This window comes from Miscanthus floridulus, chromosome 1 (genome assembly GCF_019320115.1).
Source record: "Miscanthus floridulus cultivar M001 chromosome 1, ASM1932011v1, whole genome shotgun sequence".
Classification (NCBI taxonomy): domain Eukaryota; kingdom Viridiplantae; phylum Streptophyta; class Magnoliopsida; order Poales; family Poaceae; genus Miscanthus; species Miscanthus floridulus.
Window position 1 is genome coordinate 59719380 of NC_089580.1, and position 9035 is coordinate 59728414.

Consider the following 9035-nt stretch of genomic DNA (forward strand, 5'->3'; position numbering starts at 1 on the left):
GTTGTGGTCAAGTGAGAGTTCTTGCTTGTTACTCTTGGTGATCGCCATCACCTAGATGGCTTGGTGGTGATTGGAAGTTTGGTGATCATCCGGTGGAGCTTGTGGATGACCCAACTCAAGTTGTGAGTGGTTATGGGTGATTCACCGCGACGGAGTGTCGAAGAATCAACCCGTAGAGAGCACTTGATCCTTGTGCAGATCAAGGGGGAGCTACACCCTTTTGTGGGTGCTCCAATGAGGACTAGTGGGGAGTGATGACTCTCTGATACCTCGGCAAAACATCGCCGTGTTCCTCCTTCTCTCTTTATTTTAAGCATTTACTTTGAACAATTCAATTTGTGTCTTTACATTCATAGAATTACCATGCTAGGGTAGGATTGGAACTTAGGGTGCTAAACTTTTGTGCGATGGAACATTAGAAACACATTCTAGGCACAAGGGGTGAAGTGGGCTAAGTGTAGGGTTTAATTATTGTAAAGAATTTTAGAATTAGCCCAATTCACCCCCCTCTTGGGCATCTTGATCCTTTCAATTGGTATCAGAGCCTTGTGCTCACGTATTTAGGCTTAACCGCCTAGAGAAAGATGTCTTACAGGGATGGACCTCCTCCTATCTTTGAGGAAGATGATTTTCCTTATTGGAAAATCTGCATAGAGGCGTATTTAGAAACTCTAGATGTTGGAATTCTTAGAGCCGCCTCTCAAGGTTTCCTAAAATCTAGGGATCCCGCGCACCTTCAAAGCGATTTATAAGTGAACTATGAAAAATAGAATGCAAAGGCAGAAACACCATCTTTAGAGGCCTTTGCAAAGATATGTTTAACTGGGTGAGGAACCACAAGGACGCCCATGCACTATGGTCAGATATTTGTGCGCTCCATGAGGGAACTAAGAGTGAGCGTGAGGAACACTATCATCTTGTAATGAAAAAGCTTAATTCTTTTGAGATGCTTCCTAAAGAGAGTGCTAATGAAATGTACTCACGCTTGAATATTCTTGTAGAGGAAGTCAATGGGCTTGGACTTACACAAATGTAACCATCCAATGTTGTAAGAAAGATCTTGAGTGTCCTCCTCATTAACAAATATGGGCACATTGTGACCGTGCTTCATCAAGGTGATCTTTCCACCGCTACCCCAACTCAAATCTTGGGAAAGATCAGTGCTCATAAGATGTACATGCACATCACACCACAAGATGGCTCATCCTCTACCAAGAAGAAAGATAAAGACAGAATTCAAGGCTAGCCTAGAGAAGGGCAAAGCAAGAATTGAGTATGAGAGCTCAAGTGATGATGAAGTTAATTATGCAAGTCTTGCTCTCATGGTGAGAAGAACCGCCAAGATGCTAAAGAAGCTCAACAAGAATGGCGTCAAGATTGATGGCAAGAAAAAGAAGTTCTTCACTAGCACTAGAAGGAAGTCAATCTCCAAGATGGATTGCTATAATTATGGAGAACTTGGTTATCTAGCACATCAATGCATCAAGCCCAAGAAAGACAAGTACAAGAAGAAGTACAAGGGCAAGAAAGATGACTCAAGTGATGAAGATGAAGATGAGAAGAAGAAAAACAAGCCATACAAGAAGGATGGCAAGAAGGACTTCTATCGGCACAAAATTTTGTCCCGTGCCGAGGACACATGAGCAAGCCGAAAGGGTCCGCTCGATGGAGCTGGAGATCCACCTAGCTTCAGTGCAGGGGTCATCGATCCTATGCACTCCTCCTGAGACGTGCCAGTCAATTTGACACTGCAATTGATAAGGAGAGAAAGTTTATCAGTAATTTAGGGCGGAACGTGCCGGTATTGCTAGACAGTCCTGAATATGCGGCTCTGAGAGCCGATATGAAAGGAGATCGACTAAATAGTCAATTCCAGCATATTCATAAGAATAAATCAGTTAAAGCTTGTTGGGTTGTGTAAGAAGAATCAGTTATCATTCTAGATGAATATCATTATTTAGACAAATATTGGTCAATGGCAAAAGAATGTCAACAATGATTAATTTATGCTAAGCCAATGACTGCAAGTAACCGAACTCCTTTTTATAAAAAAGAAACAGCTCATCACCATTCAACCATTTAATAAAGATAAATCTAATGAACATATTAGATCTCATCAATAGCTATGACTAGTGGGGCATAACGCAGAATCATGTAGGCTGTAGAAACAATAATAGACTCGATGAACCTAACTTATTACTAATATCAGTGGGACATGAGGCAGAATCATGCAGGTCGTAATACAATAATAAGATCATGAGGCTAACACATCTTTCAACCTATCTCTACTTTAATAGTCTTGTGATGTGAACTATTCGTGAAAGCACTCGATATCGGCTAAAACAGTTGATTCAGGCATAGCGCACAGTTAAGGTCATGCCCTCTTAGGAACAGATCTACCAAATAACGATCCCCACTCCACGATGCTAACAGTGGGGTGTGAGGCAGAATCACATAGGTCATGATAACGGGCCATGGAACGGTTTTCGCTAGGCAATAGATCCACTCGAGATCAGACATGCTTTAACCGCACGCTATGCACGATCAAGATTGATATAAAACAGTCAATAAAACATAACTCATCATTTAAAGTGCAGATTAGATTAGTTTAGATTAACAAACGATGGGTTAAACAAGATATAAGGCTGATCTAGATCAATCCCAATTGATCGAAGTGATATTGTTGTAATTAAATAAATAATGGAAGCAATAAGTAATATTGATAACTTAATGAATCTATCCAAAGGAATGCCACCCTTAGATAGAGCCGATAACTTGACCTTAATCTAGTTTGAGCAGTGGAGGTCTACCTGATCGATGTACCCTTACTTGAACTAGACAAGAATCGATAACTAACTTATACCAGAGTCATAGTGGAGGTCGACCGGATCGATGCAGTCGTATGAACAGAAGTATAAGCCATGACGGTACTTACAGACAAGCAGTGGAGGTCAATCGGATCGATGCAGTTGTACTTGCTAAAGAACTCACCGAGATCTACTCTACTCCTACTCCTAAGGGGTGGCCGGAGTCGAAAAAAGTAAGTAACTTGTATTGGATTAATTGTGTCTTTTTTTACAATAGCCAGGGTCTGATATTTATACCCAAAGCCTACACATGAATCCTACTCGAGCATGACTTGTTACAATCATTGTCATAGAATAAAACATTCCTAATTTAAGATAACTTGGACCCTAATCTTTCCCTTTTTGTAGAGTCCGATACGCAATTTCCTGGTGCCAACCGTAGCTCATCATTGCTATCTGCTAACGTCATCCAAAGAGATACGATTCCAGAGTTGTATCTGAATCAGCTAATATCGATCCTCATGCAATCGATTCCTTGATGGGCACAATTTGAAAGTCTTTGAATTCTCGCGTTCTTCTTTCCAAATTTTGGTGTAAACACATGCCCCCAGTTTTTGGATAAAAGTGATTTTATTCCAAAATTCCTATTCACCCGTTTACCACGTCGTAACCGTTTTGCTCCGAGATATACACGCGAGTCCTAACTTTCTGGGTCGAGTCTTATATAATGTCCCAATAGTATCTTTTCTGACTCACTCGACCTGTTGGTTTTCCCCTTTTTCCTCGAGCAAATTTCAACAGCCGACGCCGCTATCGCTAAAGCTTTAACCCTAGCAAATCCTTTGCCCCATTAAGCTCTTATTCGAACGGTCTTTCTTAGATTCATATCTGTCTCAGCAGTAATGGCAACCAGTGACCACGTCCCTGAAGTATGCTTTCAAATTCCTATTCTCAAAAAGTCGGTCGCTACCCTATATTTCCTTTGTCTTCAAACTTATTTTATCCAATTTCTAGGAAATAAGGAATGAAATCTTAATCCCATCAGCTGTTATCCCCAATGCTTATTTTCTCGGGCCTATGGGTGATCCTGATCCATCTGATTTCATCCATTAAGAAACTAATCAAATCCCCTTCAAACAGTCTATAGTGGAGTTCTTCTCTTGGAATACCAAAACTCCTTTCAGAAATTGGCCCAAAATGCCTAAGGGATGGAAAATTTGGTTTCGTAGGGTGTCTGAGAAAAAAGATGGAGATTAGGAACTCTATGATTTGAATTAATGCTTGACACTCTCGTCATCCGGGATGGAGAGGAATGATTCACTCTTGATTTCCGCATCTTATTTCTGGTCCAATGCCCTTAATGCTTTTGTATTTGGTCATGGCCCAATGACCATTACTCTAGCCGATGTTTACATGTTGACCGACCTCAGAGTTACTAGATCAATGAAACCTTATGAGTACTTGAGTGCTGGATCCAAGAAATTAGCCAAGATATCAGACTACATAGGGTGGACTAGTTACATTTTGAACCATATCGGAGATGAATCCAATGTTAGTGAAAGGGAGCATGTAGCCTTCCTGAACATGTGGCTTGAGAGATTCGTCTTCTGTGGGTCATCTTGCGGCCTAACTTATAATCATAAACTCATGGTCGAGCACCTAGCAGTAGGCAAGGACATCGAAAAGTGTCTGTTAGGAGCCGCTTATCATCTGATGTACCAGGTATCTGTCTAGTTATTGAAGAATGAATTAGTGTATGCTATCAGTGGCCCCTAGTGGTTGATACAACTGTGGCTTAACCTGTACATGCACAAGATCGTAAGGCTTGATCTCAGAAACCTGAGTTTCCCTTCCTCCAACTTTGATGAGGGATATAGAGGCAAAGAAGGAAGAACCCATCAATGTACAAGCTATGGTGAAGCTGCATCAGCCATAACAATCGATATCGATATTAGCCACCTCTTCAAAAGGTTTTACAGAGGGTTTGATGCAGGCATCTTGACATGGCTACCATATAACGAGGATGAGAATGATGAGCTGATCTTCCCATTCAACTTTCGATTTGAATCGGGCTGTTCGGACGAGGCAGCGCTGCAATCTTTAATTCTTTCATCAAGCCCTGTGTTCTTCTAGCCGAATTACGTCATGGCCAGGGCAAAATGGCTACAGGCTCCTTTGTCCTAGGCAACCTTCCAACTTATGAGTTTTATAATTCGTCCTTCATAGCCCGTCAGTTTGGCCTTGGCCAATTGCCCCCTCGACTCTTCTTTAAAGACATATTGAGGCCAAGAGAAGACATTAGCGAAGTACTAGAAGCCTCTAGAGTTTTCCAACTAGGATCAGATCTTCCTTCCCTTTGCTTGCATGATTGGGTCAGAATCAGCCTCTCTTCCACTCTTTTTGACTCCTGGTGGCAAGAATGACACCCCCATCTTTTCTGTGGGTTGGTCCACCCTTTGTGCGTGGCTCTAGATGGGGAATTCACTTCTGACAGAGAGGTAACTTGCCATCTTCTTTCAAGAAAATTATTCGATGAATTCTTTTGCCAATAGTTCTAACTGATCCTTTTCAGGACACTGAATTTGATCCTCCAAGCTTGGATAGGAAGGGACGTCCTATAAACTATCAACCACCATGTCTTGTTTCAAGAATGGGATCGGCTGCTCCTCCACTAGGGAAACTGATGAAAACTCATGCTGCCCCCACCATCGTAACATATCAATCTTCAAAGTGTAAGGCAGCTCAAGAGACAGCCCAAAAAACCACTATTGGGAAGAGACACAGAACGAGACCATCAGCTGCTCAAGTAAACAATTCATCTCCTTCTCAAAATGATATTCCATTGTTGATTTCGTTCTTTCACAGTTATCGAGCATTGTGTCCCAACCTACTCTAGGTGCAAAACTGCTATCCTAGGCGTTTGACTCAACATCAACTGAACCTCCATCGACTGATCCATGAAAGGAGCCAATTTCGGTTGAAATAACTGACACTTCCACAACATTAGAAAATGTGAGTTTTATCCTTGATGCTTGTTGGGGTATTTTCTTTAACTTCTTGATTTATTCAGTACTTTACCCTTCATCTGACTCCTTAATGTGCCAGATACTTCCTGAAGAAACACTTGTGTAAGATCGGGAGCCTGACAGTCCGCTTAACGATCCTGTCGGTGTTGAAGGTGGTCTTGTTTCTGTTGACACTCAAACTATCGATTCCCCAGTTCAGCAAACAACTGATGGTAAGGAAGTTATTTGCTAAATTTGTCTTTCTACAACAAACATGAACTAAAAATCTTTCGATGTTTGCAGATGTCAATGTTGAGAGTCTAGATCCAATTCAGCCAAACGTCACCGGTGCATCATCAGCTGTTCCTCCTCTTCAGATAGAAACTTCAAAGATGATGCAGCATCTTCTTAACCATCCATTTTGTTACAAACTGACTCAACCCTCCTAATTGAGATTTCCTTGAACATAGGCACTCAATCTCCCAGCTCTGAGCTATTCCTTTAATCTCGGGGAATATTTAGATGAAGATGAAGTTAGTTTATCAGCCACCTCTTTTAAGGAAGCTTTGTCAGAAGAGACCAGAAATTAGCTAAGAGATGTATTGCCAATGCTTGAGAAGAATATATCTGATTTGATCCAAGACACTGATTCAATGTAGAGAATCTTCTTGGCCATCAAGAGCAATCCATCCCTAGCTCTCTCCAAAATCTTATCATCTTTGTCTATCTTTGAAGTTTAGGACCTAAAGGTGGAAAAGGCTTAGAGGAATCTGTCTGATCATGAAACTTTACTGACCAAGAGGAACTTCAACAAGCAAGAGGCTAAAGAGCTAACACAGTTGATTGATGATCTAAAGAATTCCTCCCTCAGGACCGATCCAAAATTGTCCCAACTGGGGATCAAACGTGTAGAACTTGAGAGGGAGCTAGAAAATGTGAAGGCTACAATTGACCATCGCAAGTCCACCCTAGCCCAAATACCTGATACCATCAATCAGAAAAAGCAAGAACTACTGGCTAAAGTTAGAGAAGGCAGAGTCATCCGTAGCGGCCTTGAGGACATTCCTAGATCAGCCAAAGAAGATAAGCAACAAATTGTAGAAGTTGATGCTATTCGGCTAGAAATACTGACGTAATCCAGGATGTTCTAGCTTTGTAATCTGCATGTTAACGCATATCTTGTGTAGAATCGATCATACTCTCTATCATTTAATTGTACTTCTTGTTTTGGCTAAAGAGCTGATTTGAGACAGCCGATCCCAGACTTCTTATTTTAATCCAATTAAGTCTAAAAACACGATTTTCATTAAGCGAACCCTTCGATCTTCTGTCCTTAATCACCCAGCGTCGTATTCTCTTTGGCATTGGTGAAGTGGCGCTTCACCTCCTATTAATTGTGGTTGCCTTTTGCGTGTCCCGAGGCGTCCGCCTCTTCGCTTCATGTCTTCAAATACCAGCCGAGGGCTTCGACCTCGAACACATCTCCACTCGTGACTGTTCCTTTGCTCTCCTTCGCTTGCTAAAACCCTATAGCAGTTTTATTTCTCCCTTCTGTAGATCCAATCATCCTTCATGGCCAACAAGGACAACCAAGGCAAGCACACGGCAAAGGAGATCTCAAAGGAGAACATATCGATGAACCAGCGTCTCTGACGCATGAGGTGAGATTGACATTTCCTATTTATGACGATGAACTATTCTGACTCACCTATAGGTTTGTTGTGAATGACAGTCTTCATCCTCTCCCTAGGGCCAGTGAGTCCTCTAATGCTATATCTTCTGCGCCAGCCACATCGTCAGATTCTTCTGACTCCTACAATGGCGACGACGCCTAGCGTTTCCTTCATGAGTGGAGGATGGCTTAGAATCGTTATGCCAAGGCGACTTGGGAGAATGGCCAACTCGAGATGTGCCTTGGGGTCTCTTAGGCTGCCCTTCATGCGGCCGAGGAGGAGGCCAGTGCCATTCGAGCACGGCTAGCCGAATCTAACGCCACGGTGGTAGGTAAGATGAATTCCATGAATGCTTCCATTCTAATTTCCACTATCTTTATCTTGATAGCCTTTCTGTTCCTATGATTGCCAGCCCTAATGGTGCACAACTGGTGGTGAACGTGGCTGTGGACGTAGTCAATGCTTGGGGTTCCCCCATCAACGCTCGTCTCCAAGACATCCTGGCCCACGTTCAGGAGATCGCCCTCCATGGCACTGACCACGACGCAAGTCCAGACCGGGTACTAGCTCCACACCATGGAGACTAGTTTCCCAATGGGTGATGGTCCTGAGGAACATGAGGACTTGATGGAAGAATTCGTCGTAGCCGTAGAGGCCGTTGTGGACATTACATCCGCTCAGGATGTAGTGAACAAGGTCTTCGATTAGTTTGTACTTAGGGTAAACCGATGAACAAAGACTCATGTTCTTCTATGAATGTGTCTCAGTGTAGTGCCTTTGTATGTGTCATGAATGTTTTTGTTTTTATTCTTTGCTCTGGAGGTGATACATATCATATCAGCTTTTATGTCTTTTAAGTTTCTTCATTTTTTGAACTAGAGGCGATACCCTTCTGGTACCGGCTATTAGAGCTGACGACTAAACGAATTGACTATCAAGTATTGATCAAATGCCAGTATAATATTCTTTCAAATATGTTTCATCAATTGCTATTAACAGGTTGCACCAGAACTCTTCAAACCAAAGGTTAAATGATCGATCGATCCAGAGCAAGCATCTCATTAAGTGCAACAAAACTTCGTTTAAGAAATCCATCAATTTTGACCTATACTTAGGATTCCATTTAGCATTCATACATCGGCCTAAACCCATATTCAGAACTAATACTTATTTTTCTTTATTCCAACGGCCGATGTGAAGCCATGACTTCTAACTAAAACAAACTCTTAGAGCCGATTGCTTACATCGGCTATTGGCTTTCATTGCTTATCTTAATGAAGCCTCCTTCCCATAACTTGCCAGAAAAGCACTCGAAGTCACCTAGTTCCCAGAAGACTAGATCGGCTGTTGCGATGCTCACAGATTCATCAGCGCAGACCAGTTCGACATCATCTCCATGCCATTGAATCAACCACTGATGCATGGTTGATGGTACACAATAGTTCACATAAATCCAATCACGACCAAGGAGCAAATTGTACGACCCTTTTCCATCGATGACGAAGAATGTGGTGAGCAGAGTCTTACTCCCGATTGTTAGTTCGACGTTT